The sequence below is a fragment of the Primulina tabacum genome, chromosome 17 (genome assembly GCF_025594145.1).
Source record: "Primulina tabacum isolate GXHZ01 chromosome 17, ASM2559414v2, whole genome shotgun sequence".
NCBI classification, from domain to species: Eukaryota; Viridiplantae; Streptophyta; class Magnoliopsida; order Lamiales; family Gesneriaceae; genus Primulina; species Primulina tabacum.
Window position 1 is genome coordinate 16,654,476 of NC_134566.1, and position 16,380 is coordinate 16,670,855.

The window sequence follows — 16,380 nt, forward strand, 5'->3', positions numbered from 1 at the left end:
TGTGCCGCAGAATGCATCAGAGATCCGCAGTTTTCTTGGGCTAGCAGGATATTATCGGAAGTTCATTAAGGGATTCTCCTCTATTGCCGTTCCACTCCCATCATTGACCAAGAAGAATGTGAAATTTGTGTGGAGCGATGAATGTCAAAAGAGCTTCAATACTTTGAAGCAACCTCTTATCTCAGCACCAGTTTTGGCCATGCCATCGGGGCCCGGTGAGTTTGTTCTGTATACCTATGCTTCGAAGATCGGTTTAGGCGCAGTGTTGATGCAGCATGGGAAGGTGATAGCATATGCTTCTCGACAGCTGAAAACTCATGAGAAGAATTACCCTACCCATGATCTAGAGTTGGCCGCCGTGGTATTTGCCTTGAAGATTTGGAGGCATTATTTGTATGGAGAGAAGTGCCAGATCTTTAACGACCACAAGAGCCTCAAGTACTTCTTTACGCAGAAAGAGCTGAACATGCGTCAGAGGCGTTGGTTGGAGTTAGTGAAGGATTATGACTGCGACATTAGCTACCACCCGGGCAAAGCTAATGTAGTTGCGGATGCATTGAGCAGGAAAGTCGCAGTGATGGCTCATTTGACAGTTTCGAGACCTCTTTAGACTGAGATGCAGAGGTTTGGTCTAGAGACTTATCCTCGAGGTAGAGTTACCCGTCTATCTACCTTGACTATTCAGTCCTCTCTTCTAGACCGTATTCGCAGTGGTCAGTCAGCAGATGAGCAGATGGCAAAGTGGGAGCAGAGAGATGAGGCCAAGGGCAGTGTCTTGTATACAGTGAGCGACGGTATAGTGAGATATCGAGACAGGATGTGGGTTCCTAGCAGTGATTCTCTCCGAGCAGATATTCTATCAGAGGCCCACATGTAGTCGTACTCTATCTATCCAGGGAGTACAAAGATGTACAAAGATCTGCAGTTATTGTATTGGTGGCCGGGAATGAAGAAGGACATCAGACGGTTTGTATCCGAGTGTCTGACTTGCCAGTTAGTGAAGGCGGAGCATCAGAGACCAGCAGGTTTGCTCAAGCCTCTGCCTATTCCCGAGTGGAAGTGGGACAATGTTACCATGGACTTCGTGACCGGTTTACCGAAGTTAGTCAGAGGATCAAATGCCATCTGGGTGATTGTAGATCGTCTTACCAAATTAGCTCACTTTTTGCCTATTAAGACGACTTTCACCATGATTCAGTATGCAGAGTTGTATATCCGAGAGATAGTCCGACTGCATGGTATTCCAGTTTCGATCGTGTCTGACAGAGATCCTAGATTCACTTCCTCCTTTTGGAAGAGTTTACATTCGACCATGGGTGCGAAGTTGTTGTTTAGCACAGCATTCCACCCACGGACAGATGGTCAGTCAGAGCGAGTCATTCAGATTTTGGAGGATCTTCTCCGTGTTTGCGTTATTGATTTATCAGGGAGTTTGGAGTCGAAGCTGCCATTGGTAGAGTTCACCTATAACAACAGCTTTCAGTCGTCTATAGGTATGGTTCCGTATGAAGCATTGTATGGCCGTAAGTGCAGATCTCATGTTCATTGGGATGAGGTAGGAGAGAGAGCAGAGTTGGGTCCAGAGGTTATTCAGCAGGCTGCCGAGGTAGTAGTCAAGATCCGTGATAGGATGAGGACTGCTCAGAGTCGACAGAAGAGTTACGCGAATCAGAGGAGGAGAGATCTAGAGTTTGCCGTTGGCGACCATGTCTTTGTGAAGATAGCACCTATGAAAGGTGTCATGCAATTTGGGAAGAAAGGGAAGCTCAGACCGAGATTCATTGGACCATTTGAGATCCTCGACAGAGTTGGGACGCTAGCTTATCGTGTTGCTCTTCCGCCGAATCTGGCCGGAGTACACAATGTGTTCCACGTCTCTATGCTGAGGAAGTACATGGCGAATCCTTCGCAAGTCTTGAACTTTGAACCGTTGCAGCTTACTCCGAACCTGTCTTATGAGGAGAGACCAGTGCAGATCTTAGACAGACAGGAGAAGAAGCTTCGGAACAAGCTGGTTAAGCGAGTCAAAGTCAAATGGCTTAACCATTCAGAGGAGAAAGCTACATGGGAGTCTGAGCCCGAGATGAGGAGTCGTTATCCTGAGTTATTCGGTGAGTTCTAATTTCGAGGACGAAATTTATTTTAAGGGGGGGAGGGTTGTAGAACACGTAAATTAGACTACGTATAAGCCATGCATAATTCTAGTATTTAAATTAAAATGATTTTTATTGCATGAGTATTTAATTACTTTTCTTTGAATCTAATTATTTTAGGCAGTAGTTTAGTTGCTATCTTTTCAGTTAATTAAGTGAGGCCGGACTGGAATTGGAGTTTGGAGATAAAATTTAATATTAAGAAAACATTCCTAGAATTTATTTAAGATAAATAACAAGTTAAATTAATGTGAAAGAAGGTTTAAGGAATTATTCGAATAATTTGAGATAAGTAGTAAATAAAGTTCAATAATTAATTTCTTAATTCACTAAAATATTTAATGAGTAGATAAAACTCTAAAGAATTAAAATACAAGATTTAAGAAATATTTCCCCTCCATTTTTAATTGCAATTTCCGGCCCCCTCCTTATTTGGTTTAAAAATATTTGACAACCCATTTATTTGATATATTTCCCTATCCACTTCATGATAGATAATTCCCAAAATTTTTTTCAACACTAATTAATATTTAAGCAATATTTCTACCATGTTTATCCAGCAATATCCCTCTTCCTTTAATTGACAAAAATCGGCCATTCACCTCACCTTTGGTAGATTTAAATAATTAACAACTCATTTCCTTGATTCATTTCCTTATCCATTTTCTTGGGAGACAATTCTATCACACTAAATCTTCAATAATTAATGATTAAGCAATATTTTTACCTCTTGTGATCATCAAATTTCGGCCCTTCATTTAGAAGATTTAAATTATTTTGACAATTCATTTCCTTATTATCTTTCCTTAACCTTTTCTAGGTAGATAATCCCTCAACTTTTAAATCACCAACAATTAAATAATTAAGCACTTTTCTACCTTATTTTGATTAAGATTTTCGGTCATTGCACTCATAAATTATCCCTCAAAATCTTGTGATATCATTCATATTCCCTTATCTCACAAATTCAATGATAGGAAAGATTATTCTCTTCCATTTATCTTGCAACTTCCCATCCTCTTCTCTAGGCATTTTTCCTCTCCCCTTCTTCGAAATTTCAGAGACAAGCTGAGGGAAAAATCGTGTGAGGTTGAGAGAAAAACAAGATAGAAAATCGAGTAGAAACAAAGAAAGTGAAGAGCACTACGTCTCCTCCGCGCCGCGTCGTCATATTCGTTCGTTTTCTTTTCAAAACAAAACCAAGGCATGTTTATATTTCCCTTTACTCTTCAATTAAGCCATTAGTATTTTAAAACATCACACTCATGATTTATTTAAGCACAAAACCGAAATACATGACCACTTTTTCAAAAAAATGAAGTGCAGATTTTCGACCTCTCCTTTCATGCTTCACGGTTCGCTTGTTTTTGTGAGTACAGGTGGTTGGTTCGATTCCAGACTCCCAAGGCTGCATCTAGACATGTAATATGACATGTTAGGATCATACTGGTCCATTCGTTCAAGCCCCATAACCGCTGGAAATCTAGAAACGATAGCAACACGTCCCTATTGCCACTTGTGTTCGATTTTTCATGGTTGCTGTCAAAAGGGTGATGGTTCTGATCTTGGCTTCCCTAGGGGCTATAGCCATGGTTAGAACATCTCCTTATTATGTCTAAGACGTGACCAAGTTGGCCTTTTGAGGCTTGGTCCATGGTGGAATCGATTTTCAATTAAAAGAAACAAGAACAGCCCCCTTCGACCCCTTTTAAAATTCTGCACATGTCCCTTCGGTTTGGTGGTTTGGGGTGGACCTTGGTTGGCCTCTGGCCCTTAGCCCTAGTTCACACCATACCTCTGGATGTCTAGATTGTGCCATGGTCAATCAAACGGCCACTGGAATGGTCCATGATAGCAAGAACGATAGCAACAGCCCACGCACAGGTTTGGCTCTCGGTGGGAGATTTCGGTTGATTCATGGTGTGATTCGGATTGTGGCTGGCCTAGGGCCCTTAGCCATGGTTCAACCCATACCCTAGGATGTTGTTAAGAGGATCTAGTTGGTGGTACAAGCCCCAATGGCCGGTAGTCTCAAAAAAGACGCAAGGAAACGAATGCGCTGCTGCTGTATTTTGTTGACAGCAAGTGGTGCTTCGGTTCATAGGCTCGTTTGAGTTCTTGGTTGGCTTTTAGCCTATGGCCTTGGACTGGACAGTACCTCATCGAGTTAGGAAGGTCATGTTTTTGGCCGTTTGTGATTCGGATCAGTTTAGAAGTCGTACGAGAATTTACGGTGCAATGTGCCAAAGTGACTCTCGAAAGAGCGTTTCATGTTTTGGCCTCCATTCACCAAAATTTCGAGTACTGTAATTTTTGGAGCATTATTTCATCATTTTAGGTGTATTTTAATCATGACTAAATGATGGTTCTGTGTTGGTTCGGGTTGGCACGGAGTCATGATTAAATACTAAGTCATTGGGCGTAATTGTCTCGTTTTTGGAGTCAATTACAAAGTTTGGTCAAGTTAAACCATTTGCATATTTTTCATGTGAGATTTAGGTCGCAGCGAGCCTGGAAACAATCCAACCCATATAGTAAAATAATTACAGGATATTTAATTATATGATTAATTATTTTACGTTCATAAAAATATATAAAATATTCATTTTTGAGATTTATGCGATATTGCTTGTGGCCACTTCACTGTCATGGGATTATTACTTCACCCGGTGGTCACTTACCGGTTCAGTTCAGTTCAGTTCATCCCGTTGGTCACTTACCGGTCAGTTCAGTTCCACCCAGTACACTGTGGCATTAGTCTGATCAGACGCTCATTACTTCACCCGGTGGTCAGTTACCGGTTCAGTTCAGTGCAGTTCATGGGGCCACTTGCGTAGGACATCATCTCAACAGCAAAACTACGACATGTTATTTTATGACAGGGCTCTACGGAGCAAACATTTTTACTTATGAGTTTCAGTTCAGTTATGCACGTATTATAATTATTCATGACACGATATTTTACGTTATGTCTCACGACATGATATTTTCACTTTGCATGCGATTTTATTATTTATTTACTTGTTATGTACGATATATGCATGCTGATTCTTTAGACTCACTAGACTTGATTGTTGTAGGTACTGATGATGTCAGGACCGAGGGCGGGAACGAGTGAGCTAGCTTGGGTCGGCAGTAGTGGAACCCGAGGACCTCATTTTCAGCATTTATCATTTTATGATCAAATATTTTTATTGTTGTTGGATTATTTCAAATTGTTATTTTGAAAAATTATAATTTCTTCCGCTGCTATTTCGAACATTAAACTTTATTTATCAGTTTCTCTTATGAACGAGACATTTTAATTATTTAAAAAGAAAATTTTTAATTTTTCCGCAAATTTTAAAACACAAAATTAGAGGCCTTTATACTTATTTTCAGGTAGTTAAATGTACATGGCCTTCAGAAATTCCTAGTAAGAGTCTCAACTTCATATCCTCACAGGTTAATAAATGTTTCAATTTATGGGAACGATTTCTCTCATGGAGTTGAAATACAGATAAATGTTCAGGAAAATGGTTTATAGAATGCAGACAGACAAATGAGCCAAACTAATCAAAAGATAGGAAATACATTGATTCAAAATCTAGTTGTTCTTATTATATATTTTTTCCTGATATTTTTTTTAACATCATGGAATCAGGCTAAGTTTATGCTTCTTGACCACATATTAATTTAATTTATACAATATATTTCTCTCTTTTTTTTCTTAATTTTTATGAGAGATAAATGTGTCGTAGCATATAACTTAAAAATTACATAGATCTTCAAAATCTTTCTTTTTTTTTCTCTTTTTTTTCTTTTTTTCAGGAAATATCATTTTTTTTTCCAAAAGAAGAACTCAAGATCTAAACATTAGATAGTCTCTCTGATGATCAATAAAGGCTCGCAAGCTGTTTTCTCAATCCTCTCCACTCACTCACAAAATATGTGTGAGTTTAAAAATTTTAGGCACTCTTATCAGGTATATCTTGGGCCATATACTTTAATAACTGATTTTATCACAATGGTTAATCATTCAAAAAAATTTCATAAATCATATTTTTATAGTGATCAGAATATTAAAATTGACTTTTTTTTAAATAAAAATTTAAACATCCTTAGATAGCTTAATACATTTTCTAATTTAAACATTTCAAACATGTACTGTAATGATATTTTTTCAAAAATTACTAAGATACAAACAATAAACATGGTTTTATTTTAAAATAATATTTTAAATTTTTTTTAAGTTTGTTCTCCCCCCAATCAGAATATGACATTGTCCTTAATGTCAAAATAATTATTAATAAAAAGTACATAATGAAAGAGATATCACCTGGAATTTTATTGAAGATAACAAACTGAAACAAACGCAAACCAATCCACGACTTTTGAATCAATGATCCAACTTTCTTTTCTTACTGCTTGATTGCGACCAATTGATCTTTGTTATCATCTGATCAGGCTTATAAACAAAAACTTTCAAATCATCAATTAATTGGTCAGCATTCGAAGCAGAGATGAGCATCCTTCGTGAATTTTCTGAATTGAAATTCTGTTCCACAGCTTTATCAAGAAATGTCAACAAACTGTCATAATAATTATTGATATTCAACAAGCCCACATGTTTATTATGGATATTAAGTTGTGCCCAAGAAACAGTGTGAAAAAATTCTCTTAATGTACCAAAACCATATGGTAGTGCGATAAAAGCATCAGAATTTTCATTCATTTTGATGATTCTTTCATACATAGAAGAAACTTTTAATTCCTCCTCAATCATAACACCTGTAATATTTCCTTCAGCTAAAGCTGTAGGAATAATACCAAAAACCTGACTACCTCCAAGATGAGCAGATGTGGAAACAGATCTCATTAACCCAATATTACCTCCCCCATGTACCAAGTGAAATTTTCTCTCAGTCAATATCTTTCCAAGATTATTCGCTGCTTCTACAAACACTTCATTTTTTCCAGGACTCGACCCAGAAAATACACAAATATTTTTCAATGTTTGTGCAGAGGATCTAGCCATGTTTTTACTTTCTTTTTTGTCTGCGAAAATAAAGAGAAAGATGAGAGATTTTATAGAGGTAATATGTTATCATGACAAAACTATGGGTCACAGCTGTAAGCAGAATAAATATTAAAAACAATAATGACACACATGCATATAAACAGTAGTGTGATTGTGGCTCACAATTTTCCTCTGGTTTTATGTCCAGAAACGGCTTCAACGCCTTCTATGAGTCGAGAATATGCTTCCCAACCAATTTTCTTATAAATTGGCAAACAGGGTCTTTTTTAGTCGGATTCCCAATACTATGACGCTCATCTTGGAATTGTTTCCATAAACAGAGAAGTTCAATATGCACGTGTCCATTAGAATGCGTCTCAAAAGTCAATAAGATGTTATCTAAAGACTCCTTACTCAGCCCATTCTTAATAAAACTAATTTTATCTTCTCTGTTATTGGAAACACATCCCAAAGATCTGCATCGTTTGTCACAAGTCCATCTTGCACACTTATGAAAAACCCCTAACCTTTTGGCCCTTCGTTTTTCGTATAAGTGCTTTTTCCTAATCCAGGCAAATACCGAATGAGCAATGATTGTGGAACTTCTCCTCCTAATCGGACCTTAGCTTCTATTACAAGATGAATATTTTCCGGAATTCCTTTTTTGTGAAGGCCCTCGAACTACTTGCTTGAAAATTTGCGGAAAAATTTAAAATTTTCTTTTTAAAAGAACTTAAATGGCCTCATTCATAAAATCACTGGTGAATCAAGTCCAATATTTCAAAATATTGCAGCGGAAGAAAATCAAAGTTTTGCCAACAACAACGATTTAAAAAATATCCAACAACTGATAAAAATTGTTTGCGAAGAAAATAACAACTGCTGCTCTGAGGTCCTCGGGTGCCACTACTGCCGACCCAAGCTGGCTCACTGGTCCCCGCCCTCGGCCCTGGCCTCATCAGTACCTACAACAATCAAGTCTAGTGAGCCTAAAGACTCAGCATGCATAAATCGCAGGTAACGAGTAAAAATCTGAATTTAAAATATGCATGAGATAAAATATCCTGTCCTGAGGCATACTGAAAATAATCTGTACTGAGCAATTATAATACGTGCATAACTGAACTGGAAAATCACTGTAAAAATATTTGCTCCTTGGAGCCTGTACTGAAATATCTGATAAAATTTTCTGTTGAGATTATGTTTTACGCCTGTGGCCACTGCACTAAGCTGAACTGATCGGTAACTGGCTACCGGGGAGGCTGAAACTGAACTGAGCTGGCCGGTCACTGGCGACCGGGTGGTACCATACTGAACTGATCGGTCACTGGCGACCGTATAAAATAACACTCCCACATAGTGAATGAACCACAAGCCATATCGCATAAATCTCAAAAATAATCATTTTCTGTTTAATGCACGTAAAATAATTAACTGGCATAATGAAAATTCCTGTAATTTTACCAACTGGATTGGATTGGATCGTTCCCAGGCTCGCTGCAACCTAACTGTGCCATGAAAAATATGCAATAGTTTAAACATGACCAACTATGCAATTTACGTTCAAAAGATGCGACTATGACGCCTAATGACTTCGCATTTAATCATGACTCCGAGCCAACCTGAACCGACACTGAACCGACGTATAGTCATGATTAAAATACGCTGAAAAATCATAAAATAATGTTCCTAAAATGATAGGGTCGAAATCTAGGTGGAATGGAGGCCAAAACACGAAACGCTCTTTCGAGAGTCAATTTGGCACATTGCACCGTAAATTCTCGTACGACCTCAAAAATGATCCAAATGACGAACGGTCAAAAACATGACCTTCCTAACTCAATGAGGCACTGTCCAGTCCAAGGCCATGGGCTAAAAGCCAACCAAGAACTCAAACAAGCCTTCTAAATGACACAGCAACTTGCTGTAATTTCCAGCAGCTGCGACCTTGCTTGCATCGCGTCGTTTGCGAGACTTTTGGCCATTGGGGCTTGAACCACCGACCAAAGCCTCTCCACAACGTCCCAAGGAGTGATTTGAACCATGGCTAAGGGCCCTAGGCCAGCCACAATCCGCATCACACCAAATCTTAACCGAAGGGTCCAACCGAGAGCAACGTGCATGCGTGTGTAGTGTTTATGCTATGATCGATGTCTTGCGTCGTTCCAGTGGCCATTTGATTGACCATGGCACGATCTAGACATCTAGGAGCATGATATGAACCGTGGCTAAGGGCCATAGGCCAACCAAGATCCACACCAAGCCACAAAAGAAACGAACCATATGCTGAAAAATGGAAGGGCCGAATGGGGAAAGGGGCTGTTCTTGTGGATTATTTAAAAACCGATGAGCCATGGACCAAGCCACCAAAAGGGCGACTTAGTCACGTCTTAGACATGCTAGGGAAGTGATCCAACCATGGCTAAAGGCCCTTGGGGCAGCCAAGATCAGATCCACAACCCTTGACACAAAACTGAAATTTTTCGAACAACATTTCTGCACTTATGGGGAACTTGCTATCATTTCGGTTTTCCAGCAAGTATGGGGCTGGTTTGAATGGACCAACATGGTGCTAATGTATCCTACTACATGTATACAAGTCGCCTTGGGAGCCTGGAGTCGATCCAATACCTGAAACTCACAAACCAAAAGAAAACGTGAAGCTTGCCATGAAGAGCCGAAATTCTGCATGTGTGTTCCCAAAATATTTTGACATGTATCTCGGTTTTTGCTTGCTAAAACATGATCATGTACTGAAAAATAAATGATAATATGACTTGATTGAGGTTTGAAAGAAATCTAGACATGCCTGGTTTCGTTTCGAAAGAAAACGAACGAAATGACGACGACGCGGCACGGAGGAGACGGAGTGGCTTGCTTCTCTACCTTTCTTGGCTCCCGATTTTTCTCCCTTTCTCCCTAGCTGTTATTCACGTTTTTTCTACTGAAAAGGGGTCTTATTTTCGGTGGAGGTGGAGGGGGAGTGATGGTTATGAAGGTGAGGAGAAGGGTGCACAAAAATAGGATCATATCAAGACCAAGTCCACTCCCCTTTTGAATTTGAATTTTGAATTGATATCAAATGAGTTGGTGGATGCTTCTAGGAGGTGGTGGCCGAAATTTAGCTTGATTCTAGACTAGGATATGTCCATTTATTTAATTAAATTGTGCTCCCAAAAATCCTAGAATTATCCTACTAATTACATGCAAAGAATTGGTCAAAGTTGGTGAGTTGGAAAATGAATCTTCTAGCACTAAGGGTGGCCGAAAAATGCATGATAAAATAAAGGGAAATGTTGATTATCTAGTCAACTAATAATCCTTGAAAGCCTTACTAATCCTTTAAATAATTTAGTGAGCTAACCCCTTAATTTAATAACTTAAATGAGTTCATTTCTTAATCACCTCAAATAATTAAATTAAATCTTCAAACCTTCCTTTCTAACTTAAATGAACTTAGTTACTAGCTAAATTAACTTCTGGAAATATTTCTCAAATCTTAAATTCTATCTCAAAACTCCAACTCCGGTCCGGCCTCACTGAAAATACTGAAATGCTAAAAATCAATCTACTGAACTGAAATAATGAAATAATTAACTTCAAACAAATGCATTTAAAATAATCATGCAATGAAGTCAATTAAATTTAAAAATCTAGAATTATGCATGGCTTATACGTCTACTGATTTACGGGTTCTACATTTTTACATTAGCATATCAATCTTTCACACCTACCTGCATAAATTTTTCTTAGAACATTTTCAGAAATAGAGGGAAAATATTTACAAATTTTTGAGAGAATTTCATCCATTTTGAAAAGAAATGATTTTTTTTGTTTATTTTTGTATCAGCAATTGTGGGAAACTGATTTAACCGACTATGAGAGTCACGGAGTACCGTTATCTGCCATTTAACCGAGAAAATAAAAAGATTAAGGAAACCTGAAATAAAAACAAACAAAATTAAATGCAACATAAAAATTTAAGGATCGAAAAGTGAAATAAACTCTTCTTGAAAGATTTCATTTTCTAAAAATGGTTTAAGCCTTTGTCCATTTACTTTAAACATCATCATTTTTAGGATTTTCAATATCCACAGCTCCATAAGGATACATATGCTTTACAACATATGGGCCTGTCCATCTTGATCGTAATTTTCCTGGGAATATGTGAAGTCGAGAATTATAAAGCAAAACTTTTTTACCAATCTCAAAAGATTTTCTAAGAATTGTTTTATCATGAAATGATTTGATTTTTGCTTTATAAATCCTTGAATTCTCATACGCATCATTTCTGAGTTCATCAAGTTCATTAAATTGCAATTTGCGCAATTTGTTGCAATCATCAATGCTTGAATTAAAAGTTTTGATCGCCCAATAAGCATTATGTTCCAATTCCACAAGCAAATGACAATGTTTTCCGTAAACCAACCTATAGGGAGATATTTTCAATTAAAAGCTGTTCGATATGCCCAAAGTGCGTCATTAAGTCGCAGATACCAATCTTTTCTATTTGGGTTAACAGTTTTTTCCAAAATTTGTTTTATCTCCCTATTAGCTAATTCAACTTGTCCATTTGTTTGAGGATGATTAGGAGTAGTTACTTTGTGAGTAATACCATATTTTTTCGTTAATGAAGCAAATGATTTATTAACAAAGTGAGTTCCCTCATCACTTATAATGGCTCAAGGAATTTCAAATCTACTAAAAATATTTTCTTTCAAATATTTGATGATGATTTTATGATCATTTGTTCGACATGGAATTGCCTCTATCCATTTGTAAACATAATCAACTGCAACTAAAATATACAAGTATCCAAACGATGGTGGAAAAAGTCTCATAAAATCAATTCCTCAAAAGTCAAAGATTTCAATTTCAATGATAGGATTCAAATGCATCATGTTTCTATTTGAAATCACACCCAATTTTTGAAAATTTTCACAGATCTTGCAGATTTCGTGGGTGTCTTTAAACAAAGTGGGCCAATAAAATCCACACTGCAAGATTTTTGCAGCCAATGTCGAAAAATTTGATCTGGACAATACTTGAACAGATACAGATCATCCCAATAAAAGTTTTTTACCTCATTCAAAGAATTTCTTTTATCTTGGGAATTCTATTGCGGAGGCATTTTTCCTGTCACAAGAAATTTTACTATGTTAGCAAATCAATGTGTAGTAGTAACTGAAATAGATGTTCATCAGGAAAATTATCGATAATTGGTGTCATTTCACAAGATGATCATGTTACTAGTCTCGATAAATGATCGGCTACGACATTCTTGGTTCCTTTTTTAACTTTGATCACGATGTCAAATTCTTGGAGCAACAAAATCCGCCGTATCAGTCGTGGCTTTGCATCCTGTTTGGTCAATAAATATCTAATAGCAGAATAATCAGTAAACACAATAGCCGTTGATCCAATCAAATAAGAACAAAATTTATCTAATACAAATAGTACAACAAGTAGTTCTTTTTCATTTGTGGAGTAATTCATTTGAGCATTGTTTAAAGTTCTACTTGTATAATACATCACATAAAGCTTACCGTTTCTTGTTTGACCCAATACTGTACCGACTGCATAATCACTCACGTCGCACATGATTTCAAAAGGTAAAGACCAATCAGGAGGTTGCATGATAGGAGCTGATGTTAAATGTTGAGCGATTTTATCAAAAGCATTTTGACATTCTTGAGTCCACTCAAATGCATTGTCTTTTTTTAAAAGGTTACAAATGGGTATAGAGATTAAACTAAAGTCTTTTATAACCTCCTATAAAATCCAGCATGTCTCAAAAATGAGTGAATTTCTTTAATGGTTTTTGGAGGGGGTAAATTGGCAGTGACATCAACTTTGGCTTTATCAATTTCAATTCCATGAGACGACACAACATGTCCCAAAACAATCCCAGAAGTAATCATGTAATGACATTTTTCTCAATTTAAAATAAGACATTTTTCCTCGCATCTTTTTAAAATTTTTTCCAAATTTTCAAGACAATTATCAAACGTATTCCCAAAAACAGTTAAATCATCCATGAAAATCTCCAAACAATTTTCGACCATGTCGCTAAAAATTCTTAGCATACATCTTTGAAATGTTGCTGAGGCATTGCATAATCCAAATGGCATCCTTCTGAATGCAAATGCTCCAAAAGGACATGTGAATGTAGTTTTATCTTGATCTTCGAGTGCAATGGGAATTTGATAATAACCTGAATATCCATCAAGAAAACAGTAGTATGGATGACCTGCTACTCTTTCTAAAATTTGATCCAAAAATGGTAATGGAAAATGATCTTTTCTAGTGGCATCATTTAATTTTCTATAATCAATGCACATCCGCCAACTAGATGGGACTCGACTTGTTAACAATTCAACTTTTTCATTTTTTATCACTGTGATGCCAAATTTTTTTGGAACTACTTGTGTTGGGCTTACCCACTTACTATCAGAAATAGGGTAGATAATCCCAACATCAAGTAGTTTGAGAACTTCAGTTTTTACATCATCTTTCATGTGTGGATTTAATCTCCTTTGTGGTTGTTGAGATGTTTTAGCATTTTCTTCTAACTGAATTTTGTGAGTGCAAATTAGTGTATTAAAGCCCTTGAGATCTTTTAATGTCCAACCAATTGCATTTTTATGTCTTTTAAGCATATCAACTAATTTACCTTCTTGATCACTTGCTAGTTTGGAAGAAATTACAACCGGATATGTTTCATCTTCTCCAAGAAATGCATACTTCAATTCTTCTGGCAAGGGTTTTTACTCCAATATGGGTGGTTTATCTTTGTTCTCATATTTTGCCTCAAATTCTTTCTTTGATACTGGTAACGAGTGATACCTGATAAAATCATCAAGATCAATTTCAATATTTTTTTAAACAGTTTCAATTGAACAAATATCTAATTGGTCACGAGTACTCCCTTCTTGAATGTTTTCTTCCACAAGAGTTTCAATAAGATTTTCATCTTCACTTTCATCTCCTTTGTCATGTGGTTGCTTACAAAGATTAAAAACATTAAGCTCCAGGGTCATGTTACCAAATGACAACTTCATTATTCCATTCCTGCAATTTATAAGAGCATTAGAAGTTGCTAAAAATGGACGACCTAAAATTACAGGAATTGCATTACAAGCTTCGATAGGTTGTGTATCTAAAACTATGAAATCGACAGGATATACAAAGTTATCAACTTGGACAAATACGTCTTCTACCATACCTCTGGGAACTTTAACAGATCTATCGGCAAGTAAAAGTTTTACCGAAGTAGGTTTTAACTCGCCTAAATTGAGTTCTTGATAAACTGAATATGGAAGTAAATTCACACTAGCTCCAAGATCAAGCAAGGCTTTTTTAATCTTTCGTTCTCCAATAATACATGAAATAGTAGGACAACCAGGGTCTTTGTATTTCAAAATATTATTATTTTGAATAATTTCACTTACTTGTTCGGCTAAAAATGCTTTCTTTTTCACATTCAATTTTCTTTTCACAGTGCACAAGTCTTTCAAAAATTTGGTATATGATGGTACCTGCTTTATTGCATCTAATAAAAGAATATTAATTTTTACTTGTTTAAAAATATCATATATATCAGAATTCAAATTTTGTTTTTTTGTATTTTTCAATGCATGAGGGAATGGTGGTGACATTGTCTATTGATCCTCCTCTTCCCAAGTTATGGGTTCCACTTCCTTACCATTTTGAGTTGATTTATCATCATCTTCACAAGGTTCAAGAATGGATTTTTCCATAACCTTACCACTACGAAGGGTTATAACAGATTTTACCTGATCCATCGGGAATGATGATCCTTGAGATTAGGCTGTGGTTATGAAAGAAATTTACCTATTTCATGAACATTAAGTGCAGATGCAAATTTAGCAAGAGTATCTTTCAAATCTGTCATGGTTTGAGCAGTTTGAGTATTTATATACTCTTGTTTTGCAATGAAAGAATTCAATATATCTTCCAAGTTCCTTTTAGGTGGAGGAACATAAGATGCATAATTTTGAAAATTTTGTTGATTTTGGAAATGTGGTTGTGAAAATTGTGCAGCATTATCATTCCTCCAACTAAAATTTGGATGATTTCGCCAACCTGGATTGAAATTTTGAGAAAATGGTTCAAAATTTGGCATTTTGAAAATGTTCAAAACATTGGCTTGTTCATGGAGACATTCTTTAAAAGAGGGTAAAGTGGGACAATCTTTTGTAGAATGATGACTTGTATCACATATGTCACACGTAATTTATTGAACAGATTTTAATTAACCATTCTTTTTCAATTCAAGTGCCTCAATTTTTCTTGTCAAAGAGGTAAATCTAGCTTGGAGATCATGTTCATGTTTGAGGGTGTACATACATCCACCAGATGTGGGAGATTGAATCTTGTTTGATGGTTCGATTGTACCTATAGTGTCCCAATTTTGAGCATTTTCAGCTAATGAATCGAGATACTCAATTGTCTCGTTTGGATCTTTATCTTCAAATGTTATATTACACATAAATTCAACCATTTTCCTATCTTTAGGTGTTAAGCCTTCATAAAATTGAGAAACAACTCTCCAAATTTCAAAACCATGATGTTGACAAAGATTAAGCAATTCTTTGTATCTATCCCAACACTGATAAAAAGTTTCTCCTTGTTTTTGAGTGAAAGTGATTATTTGCCTTTTGAAAGAATTTGTTCTATGATATGGAAATTTTTTTTCAAAAATTGTTGGTGCAATTCATCCCAAGTTCGACTGGATCCCGATCTAAGATTTTGTAGTCAAGTTTTAGCTTTATCTTTTAAAGAAAAAGGAAAAAGTTTAAGTCGAATGGTGTTAATGCTACAATTTAAATCATTATATGTGTTTCACACTTCTTCAAACTCTCGTAAATGCATGTATGGATTTTCAGAATCTAACCCATGAAAGTTGGCTAAAAGTTGGATAATACCAGGCTTAAAATTGAAACGAGATGCATTATGTGGAAAAACTAGACATGAAGGTGCACTAGTACATGTAGGATTCATGTGATCTCTAAGCGTTCTTCATCTATCATGATCATGTTGAGATTGAATTTCATCTTCATTTTCTTGGATGAGTTCTTCTGCCATGTTTTTTGAAAATAAAGGGTTATTTCGAATGAGTCGGTCACTAAGTGTACGTGACCAAATGCTCATGCAAATGAAAAACAAAAATAATAAAAACACACAAAATCAATAAAAATTCAAATA

General features: G+C 36.4%; 1 pseudogene; it reads right to left on the bottom strand.

The window, feature by feature from the left end:
• Positions 1 to 7,378: 7,378 nt before the first annotated feature.
• On the bottom strand, positions 7,379 to 15,676 carry LOC142531697 (uncharacterized; annotated as a pseudogene).
• Positions 15,677 to 16,380: the final 704 nt, after the last annotated feature.